General features: G+C 44.7%; 1 long non-coding RNA gene across 1 annotated transcript; it reads left to right on the forward strand.

Moving 5' to 3' along the window:
• Positions 1–2082: 2082 nt before the first annotated feature.
• On the forward strand, positions 2083–16117 carry LOC120936901. The gene is made up of 3 exons (XR_005748649.1): positions 2083–2120; positions 2216–2253; positions 16085–16117. It is a non-coding gene; the product is annotated as an uncharacterized LOC120936901 (long non-coding RNA).
• Positions 16118–16600: the final 483 nt, after the last annotated feature.

Here is a 16600-nt window from a genome sequence, read left to right on the forward strand (position 1 = left end):
GTTCCTGGGTCTGTACACCCGCTGTGCTCATTATGAGGGGTTCCCACCATCCCTGTGCTGAGTTCCTGGGTCTGTACACCCGCTGTGCTCATTATGAGGGGTTCCCACCATCCCTGTGCTGAGTTCCCGGGTCTGTACACCCGCTGTGCCCATTGAGGGGTTCTCACCATCCCTGTGCTGAGTTCCTCCTGCTTCCTTCTTCCCCCAGCACAGCACATTGCCACCATAACATTGCCCACCGCATCGTCTCCGGCACAGAACCCTGAATCGGCCTCGGCACCCCGCATCGGTCCCGGCACCCCGCATCGGCCCCAGCCCACCGCATAATCCCCGGCACAGCACCCCGCATCGGCCCCAGAACCACAACCAGACCCAAATGTCAGTGCCCACCAGTGCATTTTCAGTGCCCATTAGTGGGGTGACACCAGTTCATTATCTGTGCAGTGGCACCAGTGCCTTATATCAGTGCGGTGACAACATTATTAGTGCCCAGCAGTGCGGTGACAACATTATTAGTGCCCAGCAGTGCGGTGACAACATTATTAGTGCCCATCAGTGCGGTGACAACATTATTAGTGCCCATCAGTGCGGTGACAACATTATTGGTGCCCATCAGTGCGGTGACAACATTATTGGTGCCCATCAGTGCGGTGACAACATTATTGGTGCCCATCAGTGCGGTGACAACATTATTGGTGCCCATCAGTGCGGTGACAACATTATTAGTGCCCATCAGTGCGGTGACAACATTATTAGTGCCCATCAGTGCGGTGACAACATTATTAGTGCCCATCAGTGCGGTGACATTAGTGCCCATCAGTGCGGTGACATTAGTGCCCATCAGTGCGGTGACATTAGTGCCCATCAGTGCGGTGACATTAGTGCCCATCAGTGCGGTGACATTAGTGCCCATCAGTGCGGTGACATTAGTGCCCATCAGTGCGGTGACATTAGTGCCCATCAGTGCGGTGACATTAGTGCCCATCAGTGCGGTGACATTAGTGCCCATCAGTGCGGTGACATTAGTGCCCATCAGTGCGGTGACATTAGTGCCCATCAGTGCGGTGACATTAGTGCCCATCAGTGCGGTGACAACATTATTAGTGCCCAGTGCAGTGACATTAGTGCCCATCAGTGCGGTGACAACATTATTAGTGCCCAGTGCAGTGACATTAGTGCGGTGGCAACATTATTAGTGCGGTGACATCGGTGCGGTGACAACATTAGTGCGGTGACAACATTAGTGCCCAGTGCAGAGTGGGGGAGGTACGGATGATCAGGCATACAGAGCACATCTCGGTCTCTGATAGGTCTGTATGTGAGTACACTGATCGTAGTACAGCCCCGCCTCCCTGCACCAGAATTGTAACACACAGTGCAGAGCGATGTTTCTATGTACAGGGAGGCGGGGCTGTACTATTCGGTGCTCTCACATACAGATCTATCAGACAGAGATCCGCTCTGTCCGTCTGATGATCTGTATCTCCGTGCACCGGAGACAGATGGCAGGTGGGCGGGTGGTGGAGGGGGGAGGACGGGGGCGGTGCTAGGACGGGGGAGGAGTTGGAGAGGGAGAAGAGGAAGGACACCACCTCTATGGGCGGCACCGCCCCCCGAAATGTTCAACCACGGCTGCGATGTTCAGCCCAGCCTCCTGGGATTGAAGACACACATCTCCCAGGAGGCATAGCAGCGCTAGATGCGGCGGGGAGGACATTCCGCCGTGGCGGGGGAAAGAGACACTCAGGGATAAAAACGTGAGTTTTTAAAAGGAAAAAAAAAACATCCCAAATGTATTTAAAGGGGCAGTGTAAAAACGAATGCAGATAAGTTGAAAAATAGGGTGGAACTCCGCTTTAAGTATTTTTCACCATTGAATTGACTTTCATTACGCCAGATTTTCACTTAATGGGTTTTTTTTTCTTGGATAGGTGTGGGCCTTGCCAGTTTGGGACATGCGTCTTCTGCTCCGGTTCCGGGTTTTGCGGTTTCTATGAAACTAGAAGCTCCCAGTACTGTGGTCCAAAGGAAACAGACAACCAGGAAGTGTCCATAACAGAATTACAGCAACATCAGAGCAAAAACGAACAATGAGGATATGAAACCAGGACTGCAGTAAGGTAAAGGAAGCTATTTAGCTAAAAAAAAAATTCCTTTAGTGACCCTTTAACATACCCATTTGTTTATATACTCATTTATACTTTTTGTTTTTTAGTCATTCATACCAGCTAGCAGGCCAGGAGTCTTCTATCTGTGAGTACATTTTTTATTTTATGCGTCCAGACCAAAGTCATCTAGACTGACAGTCATCTGCATGACACAATTGGATCTCATGGAACGATCTGACAAAAATGCAATATTGATTTATATGTTGATGTTTAATGTGGTTTCTTTTCTGTATCAACTGTTTTTAAATGTTAGCTAAATCATTTATACTTGGTGTGCTCTTTAAAAGTCCAGAGGGCATTTCTGTGTGCTAATTATTGGCTTACCTGTAGGTAAAAATGCCTATAACAAGGCTTACCTGTAGGTACTGGAAATATCTCCTCAACCTGGATGGTTGCTATTTACCATATACACTTGTGCTGATGTCATTGGTGCATGCACACTGAGAAAATGGCCAGCTTGAGCCGTTTCTTCAGGAGCGGTGCCTGGCGACTCCTGCACACAAACGCAGGCGTGACATTGCAGCTCTGGCCAATTACTGCGCCCGAGCCTGCGAACCTGGAAATAACTGGAAGACATGCCGCTGGTCACAGCAGTGTGCGGGGACCACTGCAACAGCTTCAAACTAAGGTAAGTATTTCATAATGAGCTAGTATGCATCTTACAGGGTTTCTTTGCTTTTTTGGGTTTACAAACACTTTAAGGCCTCATGCACACTGGATGTTTACAGCAGCTGTTTTTGTCAGATTTTTTTCTAGTCCTTAAACTCTCCATGTTATCCTGTGTCCATGTACACAGGCTGTTATCAGCAGTTTTGGGCAGTGGCATTTTTGTGCAATTAAACAAAACTAGTGCGTTCTGAGACGTTTTTCAGCTGTAAAAATGCTCCAATGCTGATAAACGTTGAATGCTCAAACGTTGCTCACCAGCGTTTAACCACTTACCCCCCGGACCATATTGCTGCCCAAAGACCAGAGTACTTTTTGCGATTCGGGACTGCGTCCTTTTTTTCCCACAAATAGAGCTTTCTTTTGGTGGTATTTGATCACCTCTGCGTTTTTTATTTTTTGCGCTATAAACAAAAATAGAGCGACAATTTTGAAAAAAATGAATATTTTACTTTTTGCTGTAATAAATATCCCCCAAAAATATATAAAAAAACATTTTTTTTCCTCAGTTTAGGCCGATACGTATTCTTCTACATATTTTTCGTAAAAAAAAATCGCAATCAGCGTTTATTGACTGGTTTGCGCAAAAGTTATAGCGTTTACAAAATAGGGGGTATTTTTATGTCATTTTTATTATATTTTTTTTACTAGTAATGGCGGCGATCAGCGATTTTTTTTCGGTATTGCGACATTATGGCGGACACTTCGGACACTTGACACATTTTTGGGACCATTGGCATTTTTATAGCGATCAGTGCTATAAAAATGCATTGGATTACTATAAAAATGCCACTGGCAGTGAAGGGGTTAACACTAGGGGGCGAGGAAGGGGTTAAGTATGTCCCTTGTGTGTTCTTACTGTGGGGGGGGGGGGGGGGGCCTCACTAGGGGAAACACTGATCTTCTGTTCATACATTGTATGAACAGAGGATCAGCATTTCCCCCGCTGACAGGACCGAGAGCTGTGTGTTTACACACACAGCTCCCGGTCCCCGCTCTGTACCGAGCGATCGCGTGTGCCCGGCAGCGATCGCGCCCGCCGGGCACACGCATGGGAGTCGGCGGTGAGCGTGCGTGCCCCTAGTGGCGGCTGAGACAGAGGACGTTGTACCAAGTGCTCTCGCCCAGCCGACCTGCTGACGTAGAACGGCGGTGCGCGGTCGGCTAGTGGTTAATGTTTTTGATCCATTTTTCAAAAACGTTGAAAAAGTTGAAAAACTCACTGTAAAGCTACTGGCGTTTTTATAACGTTATTTTACCGTCCAGTGTGCATGAGGCCTAAATCCCACAATTGTTTTTTTACATGCAGATGAAAGTACATTCACTGAACTGTCAATGTGACATTTCGTCCCATAGATAGGCTACATGTTTGCAATTGCGGCAAACCGCATCTTTTAAAGCTTTCTGCCCAAACAATTTAAGAAGCTACTTCTAGGCGACATGCTTCATGTGATGTGGTTTGTTGCAATTTAACGTGCGACAATCATGGCAGAACCGCACTGTTTTAGGCGCCATTCAAATGAATAGCATTTGAAAAATGTGCGCTTTGTCATTTACACATGGGCGTTTTAAAAATCACGGGCAGAGTTGCAGTACTTTTGTCCATATTTTAAAAACTGTGAATGCAGCCTGAGGGCTGGTTCATGCCATGAATCGCACAGGAACACACTGTTTTCCTGAGATTCACGTGATCATGGTGCAGTGCAATTTCAGCCTATTCATTTGAATGGGCTGAAATCTTAGACCACACCAAAAACAAACAGCAACTGGATTGCATGGCATCATAGTATGCGATCTGGTGCAGGCAAACTCATTGTGTTCGGGGTGTGGTTAGTGAACAATAAAACCCTCTGCAGATCACAAGTGCAGTGCGTGAATGCGGTGCGGGAAACATGCACAGAATATGGGTTTCCTGCACCGCGTTTTAGTGTGAGCTGGCCCTGAAAGTTCAGACCAGGTCAGGATTCTACACCCGTCTCTGTGCACTCCATGCCCTTACCATCTCTAGAATGTCTGCTTTCTTTGAAACAGCGACGGCACAGCCAGAGGGTGCAGTAAAGGTAAATGGTTCAATCTTCAATTACTACCACAGTACAAACACCTAGAGTGAAACAGTGAGTCAGACCTATGCATCAGTCCACATAATTGTTTCTCCCCTTTGTTGGTTCTGAGCACTGTGCCTGTACATCGCTCAAGTAAAATCTAGCCCTGCCACCTGGGTTATCAAAGCCTTCTAGACAGGGATGGACTGGCCATTGGGACTACAGGGAGTTTCCTGGTGGGCCGATGGCTCAGTGGGCTGGCTTCAGTGACAGCCGACCGCCGCCCCCCTCCGCTCCTCTCTCTCCCTTCCTGCAGCGCTCACCTCCTCTCCCTGCCCACAGCGCTCACCTGGGGGGAACAAAAAAGCAGGGGGAGGAACAGAGGAGCAGGGGGGACGACAGAGGAGCATGGGGGGAGGGGATAGACAGCTCACTCAACAGCTATGGCCTGGGAGTTTCTAATTTCTGCCTAATCTTGTCCCATAAGGGGGGCACCAAACTGATTCTTTGCCCCGGGTGAAATAATGTCTAGCTTCCCCACTGGTGCTGCCTATAAGAGTACGGCCCCATACACACCATAGAATCCATCCGCAGATAAATCCCAGCAAATGGGTTTCAGCGGATAGATCCTATGGTGTGTACACGCCAGCGGATCTTTATCCGCGGATATATCTCCCCTGGGATGGATTCCAGCAGATCGGATATTCGCTGACATGCAGAACAAATCCATCTGCTGGAATCCATCCCAACGGATGGATCCGCTGGTCTGTACAGACTCACCGAATCCATCCGTCCGAAGGGATCCCCCGCATGCGTCGCAATGATTCAACGCATGCGTGGAATTCCTTATATGACAGCGTCGTGCATGTCGCCGCGTCATAATCGCCACGGCGCGACACGTCATCGCCAGAGGATTTCGGCGCGGATTTCAATGCGATGGTGAGTACACACCATCGCATTAAAATCTGCTGAAATCCTCGAGAGGATTTATCCGTGGAAACGGTCCGCTGGACCGTATCCGCGGATAAATACTCCCATGTGTATGGGGCCTACCAGTTGTTCTACTCTAAAGTAGAACGGCTAGTGGCTAGTAAAGGGGGAGTGGGGGCTTGAGTGGCCAGGGGGGTGCGGTAGTTGTCCGGCCGCCATGGGAGAGACCTGACAAAGTGGGCCAGTCTGGATGAAGTCCAGGGTCAAATTTTTGTCCCAGTCCAGTCCTGATAGTGATTATTAGTTGGGTGGGATCTCTTACACCCACAATCTGACTTTCTTTTAGATCTGCTAACAAGTTTGTATTACAAGGGCCTGCCTGATTGGATTCAGATTGATCGGCTAGTTTAATTAGATCTCCATATTACATACACTATAAGGCCCCTTTCACACAGGCGGCTGTTTTCCCGCAGATAAAAGCATGTTTATGTTTTGTTGGAATTTAAGACTCCAGGCACAGCGATTAGCTGCATTTGTACAGTGCTTTTAGCTGTGGTTGCGTTTAGCCGCGGCGCGATATTGAACAGGGATCCGACTTGGATCCCTGCCAATACCAAGCACTGTGTCTGGTATGAATCTTGAGGGGGAACTCCACGCCAAATTTCAAATAAAAAAACGGCATGGGTTCCCCCTACAGGAGCATACCAGGCCCTTGGGTCTGGTATGTATTTTAAGGGGAAACCCCTGTATGCCAAAAAAACTACGTGGGGTTCCCCCAAAATCCATACCATACCATACCCGTATCCGAGCAGAAGCCCGGCCGGTGAGGAAAGGGGGTGGGGACGAGCGAGTGCCCCCCTCAACAGTGCCAGGCCGCATGCCCTCAACATGGGGGGTAGGTGCTTTGGGACAGGTAAGAGCGGCAAGGATGTGGAATTCCCTTCCACAGGCAGTGGTCTCAGCAGTGGGCATTGATGGTTTCAAGAAACTATTAGATAAGCACCTGAATGACCACAACATACAGGGATATACAATGTATTACTGACAAATAATCACACACATAGGTTGGACTTGTGACTTTTTTCAACCTCACCTACTATGCAAGTTCTTAAAGGGACATTGAGTGCTTCACCATATTGGTTGGCCAGCTGAAGAAATAGGGTAACATAATACTGACTGTTGAACTGTTATTGTGTGTGTGTGTATATCCCTAGTTAGGGTTCAAGAGGCGTTGTCTTTTTGAACAATTATTGTTTCTGTAAGGATATTACGTCCATTGTTTAAAGCAGAGTTCCACCCAAAAATGTAATTTCTGCTTTAAGTGAAGGTGGCCCCCTGACATGCCACATTTGGCATGTAATTTTTTTGGGGGGGGGGGGACGCATCAAACTTCCACTCCCTTCCGTGGCTCCATGGTGCCGGAAGGAAGTTCACCTCTCCCCCTCCCTCCCCGCAATCTTTTGGGACATGTCACAGGTCTCAGAAGATTGCCCAGCCATTCACAGCGTGCAGCACATGCCCGGCTGTAAATCCACAGCCGGGGGCACCCACAGTAAGAATGCCGGCATTGTGGAGAGGAGCAGGGCTTTGTATGCCAGCATCGCTGGACCATGGGACAGGGGAGTGTCCTATTATAAGTCAGCAGCTACACTTTTTGTAGTATGTTTGTCTTGCAGAATAATTATTTTACCATTTAAACATTACAACATGCAGTATATCTTGTTTGTTTACCCTGTCGCTCCTTCCTGGGTAAGTGCTACTTATGCTTTTCTGCACATAAAAAGATATCACTTTGTCTGACTGAGCCTACTTTAAAGGAGAACTTGATTTAAAATCAACTGTTGAGACAAGGAACAGTTTTGTCAGGACTCTGTAACATACAACACAGTGTATAGAGCGCACCAATCATGATTCAGGAATAAGTAACATATGTGTGTAGCGTGCAGCAGTCAGGGTGCCAGTGAAAAATAGCTAGGTACATTATGTCAAAAACTATATTGTATTGACCTTTTGAAATCCATCATATATCCCTAAAATAATTATGCTGTACTTAGAACTAAAACGCTGTATAAGTGCGTAATTCATTTATTTAAATTTCATTTACAATATAACACAGCAAACTAAACCATGTTTAAAGCAAGTGATACGAGCAGCTATTTTGCATGTGCCTAACTGAATGTTCCTACTTGTTCCCTATGGGGCTGATTTACTAAAGGAGAAGAGTACGTTACTATAAAATGTCCCATGAGCACATTGTTTTCTTGCAAAAGAAGAGTATGTTCACTTTTCGACAGATTTTTAACTTGGCTTAATGAAGGCCGGGAACTGCATATGCAAATAATTAAAAAAAGAAAAAAATGTATTTCTTGCAGTTGATTTTTTTTCCCCTTAAAGTTAATTTTTACCATATTTCCTACGTTAGCTAAGTTAGGTGAAAAATCGAATTGAACATGAAAATGCACTTGCAAAATGAACCTTTTTGTCACATATTGTAGGTCTTTGGAAATTCCTTTCTTTTGTCATACCTCTCCTGCAAGATCTGTCATCAGTATGCTTTGAAAAATGCATTTTATACACCATATTTATAATGTAAAATGGTCATACAGTGTTTAAGTACGACCCCATGGCCTGTTATGTCATATAACTGATCACTATGCATGATCACTGCAGAGATGTAAGTAATGTGCACCTCAGCTTTACTGTTATTATATGCAAAGTGGTGGCATTTGAAGTGTAAATAATGTACTGGATTTGAAAGATTGCACATAATTATCATTTGGTTTTAATCATTTCTGAGTATAGTGTTAAGCACACAACAATGTATTTGCTCTTTTGCCACGTAGTACAAGTACCAGGTAATTGCTGAATTAATGTTGTACAATTACTGTACACTTTGTTTTTTATTTAAAAAAAAACAGTCTACTGTAATGTGTTCTATTCTGTATGACATCCATTTCTATGAAATTGGGTACACTTTGTTCTTCAACATTTTCCTGAAAACAGTGTGCAGAGAGGATACAGCAAGGATTCCTTATTGACTCTGATTGGAACTCTCTAGACACCCAACCCACACAGTGGAATGCAGACAACATCTCAGGCTACAAATAGGTATCAGTCACAGCTTTACGTTCCCATATTTGTTGCTTGGTCTCTTATTTCTTTTAATATTGTTCTCAAGTGTAGCAGTACCCCTGTAGGAGCTGCTGGTGATTGTAACACAGACAGTTAAGAAATAGACCTTGTACTTTTTTTTTTTTTAAGGGGATATAACTTGTATTGGGATAGGGTACATATGCCCACTTGATTGAAGATAGGAACTTAGGGACTGAGAACTATATACAAACCGCTATATACAACCTCTTCACCTCCAGCACATACACTTGCTTGCAGACTAGCAATGAATTCAAAGCCTGACACTGGCTCGGTCAGTCTTAAAGCAAATGCCCTTTGCAGGCAGGGATCGTGGACCCCTATGTTGTAGAAAAATATGGTAGTCCTAGTGCCAGCTGTCCCATATGTGGCTACTGATCCCAGTACCTCTTGGTTGTTCCTTGTTTCTCCTGGAGACTTGGCTGCCAGTGTTCTTCTGCTGACCTCTTTGCTCCCAGTACCTCCTGGCCAGGACACCTCCATGATTTTAGGAAGGCCCTGTCCACACACAAGCTCATACCCAAGACCCCCAGCACCCTCAAAGGCCACGACAGCCTAACACTTAATCTCCAGCTTTTACCGGAACAACTCTTCCTCAGCCGGGCTGACCCTGAGTAGTTGAGGAGGCCTGCCCCCTGTCAATCCATGTTGGTAATTGGTCGGGTCCCTCAAATTCTTCCAGAAAGCTCCATTTTACTTTCTCTCCCACCTTTCTAGAAGGTTCTAGGACGTTCTAGAAATAGGGGGGAGGTCTCAGTGATGCTGCCTATAAGAACTTGAATGCAATTGCAGTGGGGGCTGGTTTTGAAATACTTTGCCTTTCATGCAAACAAATCTTAATATGTTCTGCTGTGTCCAAAGAAATACAAAGTAAATCAAATAAGGCAAAGGCAACCTCAAAATGATCCTGTAAAGTGCACAATGAAAGCAAATGGAAATATTCAGATCTGAAAATATAATGTGCACACATAAAACCTAAGTCCATCTACGTGGGCCCAGAAGTATATAAAGTAGGACTCCTATCATTAGTGTGGTGTACTCTGCAAAGTTCTATTGTAACACTTCAGGCCTTTCAGAGCCACAAAAAGATGGGTTACAAGGAAATTAGAGACATGTGCATCAGGTTCCTGAGCCTGTTGATGCCACTGACAGTCATAGACCACTTCAGGTCATGTGTTTGAAAAAAGTGTAAAAAAATAAATATTATACCCTAATAATGGAGGTTTTATAAACACGCTCAAATAGAATCATTAATATTTTGCATCAAATGATTTCTAAAAAACAATTGAGGAGAAATTTTACTTGGGGGAAAAAAGTCAATAATGGAATATAATTAAATAACAAACAACTGCCTGTCAAAGTATCACTTATTGGGCAGAAATGATTTAGTACCACAGCACACTTTTGTCCTTCACTTTTCTTAGTATGTCAATAAACCGTATTACTAAGGTAAGTATGGATTTGTGGAGAGGGAGAAAACAGCTACGTGTACTTTGTTTATCCTTGGGTGCAGTTATCCTTTACAGTAAATCTGTCATAGTAGAAATTCAGGGGAAAATGACCCTTTGAATTCAATACTGTATACTAAAATATGTAGGAAAGTAAGAGTATTCAGAAGCTCATATTTGCAAACATGTTTCTGCATAGTGGTTCAACATAACATAATGCAACTAGCATTTTCATGGAGAGGTGCCAGAGACGGCAGACCTACTGTATGTCTGTTATATTAGGCAGCAACATTTCAGAGAGATTGAGGTAATGATAAAGACCTCTACCATTGCAGGAGTCACTGGTAATATTGGGTCCTCTGCTCGTTCTCTGGCCCTAGCCGCAACCTCACTCTTACTGGCGCCACCAGATTACCTTGGCTGGGGACTCCCAGTGGTCACACAAGAATGGCACACACTGGTTAGTAGAAGATATTTGTATTGTATTGGCAAACCAAAGTACAAAAGTAACACAGTACATCAGTAGTTCAACATTAACACATAAAAGACCAGTGCAATAACTGATACAATGCAATCGACCAAGGTACCTTTGGGGTAAACTCAGTTTGTACTGTAGTTCCAAGCGTAAACAATGCCCAATGTGACCAAAAGGGCTAACAATAAGCACAGACTAGTTCACTTAAAGGGGTTGTAAAGGTTAGTTTTTTCTTTTCTGAATAGGTTCCTTTAAGCTAGTGTATTGTTGGTTCACTTATCTTTTCCTTCGATTTCCCTTTTAAATGTTTTTTTTCTTTGTCTGAATTTCTCACTTCCTGTTTCTCCTCAGTTAGTGCGCACACATCATCTGAGCAGTGGTTAGTCAGCCAGAACAGCTTACTGAGGAGGAACAGGAAGTGAGAAATTCAGACAAAAAAACAAAAAGGGAAATCAAAGGTAAGTGAACCAACAATGCACTAGCTTAAAGAAACCTATTTATAAATAAAAAACAAACCTTTACAACCCCTTTAAGACCTTTCAGACAAGAGGGCTAGGCTTAGGCCCAAGAGTTAAAAACACTACCCACAACCAGATCTGTCTGTAGGTATGTCATAAAATCTGGAGCGTTCTGGATGTTAGCTTCTGCTGGCTCTGGTGGGGCCATTTAACCATAGACTGTGATATTTTTGGGAACACAGATTTCAAGAACAGGCAAATAAAAAGTTATCCTCAGTCTGTGGGTGTGCCCCTTTAAGAATGACAGGGCAAAGCAAGCACATGCAAGGAGTTGGGAGTCCACTGAGAACAGGGGATTTGATAGAATTAGTGTGAGGCCCCCATACACACGAGAGGATTTATCCACGGATACGGTCCACCGGACCGTTTCCGCTGATAAATCCTCTCGAGGTTTTTGATCCGATGGAGTGTACTCACCATCGGATCGAAATCCGCGCCGAAATCCCATCGCGATGACGTGTCGCGCCGTCGCCGCGATGATGACACGGCGATGTGCGCAACGCTGTCATATAAGGAATTCCACGCATGCGTCGAATCATTGCGACGCATGCGGGGGATTGATTCGGACGGATTGATCCAGTGAGTCTGTACAGACCAGCGGATCAATCCGTTGGGATGGATTCAAGCGGATAGATTTTAAAGCATGTCTTCAAATTTTTATCCGCTGGAAATCCATCCCAGGGGATAAAAATCCGCTGGATCGTACACACCAGGGGATCTATCCGCTGGAGCCGGTCCGCGGATCAATTCCAGCGGTTGGATCCTTTCGTGTGTATGGGGCCTTAGGGTATTATGCAGCAAATTACATTGTCATGGGTATAAACAGAAGCAGCAGTCTGGAAGAATAGCAGCTATGAGGGCTATCTTTAGTTTTAGCTCTTGCAGCTTTCAATGGGAAAAAACAGCACTGAAATGTTTAGCTCTTAGGGGCACAAATAAATGAAGAGTTCTAGTTATATCTGAGTTATAGAGGATAGTTTATCTCTAGTCAAAGTTGTTAGATGGGTCAGAGACCCTCTACCCAGATCTTTATGTGGCAGTCTTTGGATGTTGGTACATTCTCTGCATGGTGGGGGCCCCAGTGGCGTATCTAGGGTATGGCGCCCATGGCACTTGCCATGGCTGCCATACCCTATGAAGGGGGCACTGTTGAGTGGCTGGGCAGCAAGGCACTTACCAGGGTCTGTGGATTTCTTCTTCCCTCCTCCCGAGCATAGGCAGGATCTCCTTTTCAGCACCTTTGCTAATGGACAATGGCATCGCTATCCCTGCTGCGTTCAGCCACAGCCCTCCCCTGTTCTCCCAGGCTCTCCCATTCCATCTGGTCCCGCACAAAGAAGGAGGAACATCAGTTTCTCGCTCTCCTCAAGGCCTTAAGTGATGAAGATTTCCTTGGAGGGCAGAGGAGGGATCAGGGGTCTAATAAACCCCAGATTTCTCCATAAAGAGGATATGTCACTGCTAGGGTTGTCCCGATACTGATACTAGTACCGAGCATTTGCACGAGTACTTGTACTCGTGCAAATGCTCCCGATGCTTCACCCGATACCTGGGATGGAAGAGAGAGGCGGAGTACAATAGGAAGTCAGCGGGCGGAGACAAATCCCTCACTGTACTGAGATGGCTGCGGTGTGTGCGGTGGAATGAGCTCCCCCCGACAGATGCCTTCTAGTGCCGGCCCCGCTGTGACATCAATCAGCGGTTCAGGAGGCAAGATAGGAGAGCAGAAGAAAGTGCTGCTGGAGCTATTGTGGAACAGTGTGCATGTGAGTAATAACCTGCCGATCTGTTCTCACTCACACACTGTCTGCATGGAGCGCGAGTGCGAGGAGCCCAAGAGCAGCTCTGTCTCCCCCCCCCCCCCCCCTCCCCCAGCTCATCTCTCACACTCCTTGCAGTCACGGTCACGCTTGTAAAACATGAACAATGTCTTAAAGAGGACAGGGCCCGCTTATCCCTGGAAGTCTCTAAGGAGGGGGGCTTTGAGCTAATGGGGGTCTCTTAGAGGGGTTACTGACTGCTGATATAATGTGTGGTAACCAACCATTAGATCAGCAGTACCCCCCTTGGAGACCCCCATTAGCTCACAGCCCACCTTATATGAATGCCCCCCCTTATCAGTGCCACCTATCTCTGTCCAATATTGCCACATATCTGTGTCACACATCAGTGCAGCCCTATAAGTGCACTTCATCTGTGCCCATCATTACCACCTATCTGTGCCCATCATTACCACCTATCTGTGCCATCTTTCAGTGTGTGCCACCTATCAGTGCCATCCTTCAGTGTGTGCCAGCCATCCGTGCCACCTATCAGTGCCATCTTTCAGTGCCAGCCATCAGTGCATGCCACTTATCGGTGTTCATCCGTGCTGCATAATCAGTGCTACCTATCAGTGCCCATCCCTCAGTGCCACTGCCAGTCATCAGTCAGTGCCACCTTTTAGTGCCCATCAGCCAGTGCCATCTATTAGTGCATCACATGACATTAAAAATAAGTATCAGTAATCGGTATCGGCGAGTACTTGAAAAATAGTATCGGTACTTGTACTCGGTCTTAAAAAAGTGGTATCGGGACAACCCTAGTCACTACCCAAGGTATCACAAGGGATGATAAATATCACTAATTTTGTTAGCTGTTTTTTTTGTTAAGGTTATCTGAAAGATGGGGTTCCAATGTTTCGACAGGGGCGCAGTTTCAGTGCTTGCCATAGGCGCTATTTTCACTAGATACGCCTCTGGGGGGGGGGGGCCCCCTTGAAGAGCAAGTGGTTTTAAAAACAGTATGTGCAAAAAACTTTAAAAAACAAAACAGATCAAATGTACGAGCACAACCCCTTATACATTTCACTACAACAGTATATATGGATACAAACATACAAGGTACATTCAACTTTTCTGAAGAGGGCTACACAAATACCGCCCACCAGATGCATACCAGTCCACTTTATCATGAAACATAGGGTGCAGAAAGTGCAGTTGTAGATTGTGGAAGGGCTACAGTCTCGTGGCGTGTTTCGCAGGTAAGCTTCCTCAGGAGAGGGATGATCAAAAGGATGTCGAAAGAAAAAAACATCCTTGTGGGGTGTGGATGACCTCCATTGTCAGGGAGCAGTGAAGAGCCGACATAAAGGAAAAGCAATGCCTCTACTTGTTTTAGCAATACAAGCATAGATTTTAAGGCAAGAAAAAGTTTGAGGTATTTCAAAAGTTCTTACTCAGTTCCATGTCACATAAAGCCAGAGTATTGTAAAAGGTGTATATCTCGCACCAACCAAATGTGAATAGTAAGTGTAGTAAATATTAAAATATAAACTAAAAATAAGCTCCTCCCCAAAAAAAAGTGTTGACTGAAATAAGTGATATGTGAAAGGAGGGTAGGGGGCGCTACATAAGTGGTAGTAGATAAATGATATTAATAATAAACAAACTACATAATTGTGCATAACGCAAGTATTGGTTACCAACAGTTCTGTTTGATATTGAAGATCTATCTTTTTGGATAATGTTGCCCACTTTGTGGGTGGACAGTGGTTGGTAAACTGGTATTTGGTTGGTATAAAATATTGCTGCTTGAGTCTTAGTGACTAAGCATGTTGGTCTGTTAATGGTTAACAGCGATTCTGTTTGGTATTAAAGGTTAAAGTTCATTTCATAATTAAAATTGTTTTAAACCCAATTAAGGGTCTGCGGCCTAAACTTCTCCACAATCCTTGTTGCGTTTTTTATTTTATATTTTAGGTATATTATTATGGTATGATGGGTGTTAATGGGGTGTAAAATCCCACGTTTTGCTCCACTTCTATAGCTTTCAGTTCTAACAGAGGAAGTCTGTTCATTATTGGTTGGAAAATTGAAAATGTACATGTATTGGATCGGAAAATTAAGAAGGATTGGCATAACATCCAGCAATTGCATATCTGTCTGCAGAAAACTGCGTAGATATTGAAACTCTAATTAATATTAGGGTGCAAAATATGCAAAAAAGGGGACAAACTGTAATGCCACGTACACACGATCATTTTTCGGTTTGTAAAAAACAATGTTTTTCAGGCTCTAGAAAAACAAAGTTTTTTTCAACTTCATCATTAAAACGGCCTGGCCTACACACGATCGTGAAAAAAAAATGCTCTAGCAAAGCTCGGTGACGTACAACACGTACGACGGCACTATAAAGGGGAAGTTCCATTCAGATGGCGCCACCCTTTGGGCTGCTTTAGCGGATTTCGTGTTAGTAAAAGACGGGTCGCGCTTTTCTGTCTGTTACAGCGTGATGAATGTGCTTACTCCATTACGAACGGTAGTTTTACCAGAACGAGCACTCCCGTCTCATAACTTGCTTCTGAGCATGCATGGATTTTTCACGTCAAAGCCCACACGACCATTTTTTATAACCCGAAAAACAACAACGTTTAAAAATTTGTGAAAAAATAGAGCATGTTCAATTTTGGCCATTTTTCAGAACCTGAAAAATGCTCTGAAGCCCACACACGATAGTTTTTAATGAGATTTAAAAAAAACTTTGTTTTTTACAACCTGGAAAATGGTCGTGTACTGTATGCGGCATAAGATTTTAAAAAGGCTAATTGATATCATGTGCATTACCAAAAGGTTAAGGGGGAAGGTTGGATGTGCTTTTTCTTGATGTAGACCTGATTTCTTAAACATATTATGCTTTTGTTTTGCAGGAGCATGTAGAAGAGGTTGGTGTCCTTGTATAACAAAAAAAAATCATCATAGTAATAGAATAAGGGACGGTCTGGTGACATTGCTAAGCAAAAATAAATAAAAAATAAACACTCCTTGAGTGTTGTAAACATTGCTCATTTTATGGTGCAGCAGATTTAAAGCGGGAGTTCACCCAATTATATATTTTTTTCTTTTCCCCTTAGATGGATACTCGTTTTGTCTAGGGGAATCGGCTAGTTTTAAAATATGATCCGTACTTACCGTTTTCGAGATGCATCTTCTCCGTCGCTTCCGGGTATGGGTCTTCGGGAGCGGGCGTTCCTTCTTGATTGATTGATTGATTGATTTATTGTATTTGTAATGCGCCAAATACTGACCCGTCAGGGAAGCGTCTAAGCGCAGAAGACATACCTGTAAATAATTTTTGATTGACAGTCTTCCGAGAGGCTTCCGACGGTCGCATCCATCGCGTCACTAGTAGCCGAAAGAAGCCGAACGTCGGTGCGGCTCTATAC

Source organism: Rana temporaria, chromosome 4, assembly GCF_905171775.1.
Source record: "Rana temporaria chromosome 4, aRanTem1.1, whole genome shotgun sequence".
In the NCBI taxonomy this organism is placed as follows: domain Eukaryota; kingdom Metazoa; phylum Chordata; class Amphibia; order Anura; family Ranidae; genus Rana; species Rana temporaria.